A 1774-nucleotide genomic window follows, 5' to 3' on the forward strand; every position below is an offset into this window, starting at 1 on the left:
TTCTGTTTATTAGAGGAAAGTCACCAGGTCTAGCCCATATCAAGGGGACAGGATAATAAAGTCCATGAATAATAGGATGTAGGGATCATTGGAAGTCAGACTTGGAAGTTGTTTACTACAGAAATGATATCAATTCTACATAAAGTCTTTAGAAAACAGAGGAGGAGAGAATACTTCCCAATATTTGATGAAGCTAGGATTACTATTGGTGTCGGTGAAAGACAAAATAAACAAAATGAAAATCTAAGCTAAAGACCAATATACTTCATGAATATAGGATGCAATAATCTTCAGTAACATAAAGCAATGCAAATTTACCAATATTTAAAAGGTAGCTCATCCAAGAACAAGTGAGACTTATGTTGGATGTGTAAGACACATTCAACATTCAAAAATTAATCAATGAGATGCATCACATTAAAACACCAAAGAAAATTTATATAATAATGTTTGATAGAGATATAAAACATTTGGCAGCATTCAATATCGATATGTGATTTTTAAAACAGCAATTTAGGAACAGGAAGGGAATACTTCATCCTGATCATGTGTTTCCAAAAATAATATATATTTATGGCATTTGTTGGTGAAAAACACAATCTACATGCAGCAAATGGCAAATTGGACATGAAAATTAAAAGTATCTGCTCTGCAAAAGAAATTGTTAAGAAAACGAAAGAAAAAGCCATAGACTAGGAGAAATATTTTCAAAACATATAACTGATAAAAAACCTAGTGATTGACACTTGACTGACCTTCACAATAGCTGAGACTGATGAGAGTTTATGTATTTCCACTGATATGAGTATATGCTTGTGTATAAAAACATGCACTTTCAGAAGGGCCTGTAGAATATGGTTCCTGAAAATCCAAAGTGTTCACAACTCTGAATTACAGTTCCCTCAATCTAAGATGTGTGAGTACATTTTATCCTTCACTGTTTTCAAACAAGAAAGAATTCCATATATCAAGCAAAAAAAAAAAAAAAAAGACAAAAAGAGAATATAAAGTGATAGAATACAAAATTCAAGTTAGGTGGCAATGATATTTGATAGACTATTTTTTATAACATACTCAGAATAGTATGTTGATGGCTTGTGTAACCTAAATGCATACTGTTATCATTCTTTGCGTTAGGATCTAGATTCATAGGGGTTAAATCTTCATCTCCTATGTGCCAAAGATTTCTGTATTTTCAAGGACTTATATGTGAATATAAATAAATGGTTAACTCTATTTGTGATTTCTGTCTTTTCTTAAATTGTCATTTTCCAGTGTGTCCCATATTTCTCCTTTTCCTATACTAGGACATCTGCCCATTTAGGAGAAGCTTTTTCTTCCTTGATCCCATCCCCTAATATTGGTCATAGGTGCCAGGTATATGAAGCTACAGTTTAATAATAACAGTAACAACAAGTGGATCTATATCATCGATATAGATGATAACATAATTCAATATTAAATGTCTCTTTTCTTAACAGAGCCTTTACCTGAAACTGCCACGCAGTTGTCTAGATTCTCACTTTACCTATTGCTTTTCTTTCTTTCTCCCTTCTTCTCTTTCTGCACATTTCTGATGTTTTTAAGTTTTTATTTGTTTTCTTTAAGCAGTGATTTTCACTGCCTCTTTTTGCTATTCTTTAAACACTCAAATCACACAAATTCATCCCTGGTCTCTACCATTTCTTTTCCCTCTGCTTGGGCCGCTATCTCTCCTGCTCACTAAATGGCTCACTCTGTCATAGCGTTTAGGTCTTCATGTAACTGAAGTTTT

The sequence above is a fragment of the Puma concolor genome, chromosome B3, assembly GCF_028749965.1.
Source record: "Puma concolor isolate L17-30 chromosome B3, mPumCon1.1.hap2, whole genome shotgun sequence".
Lineage (NCBI taxonomy): Eukaryota > Metazoa > Chordata > Mammalia > Carnivora > Felidae > Puma > Puma concolor.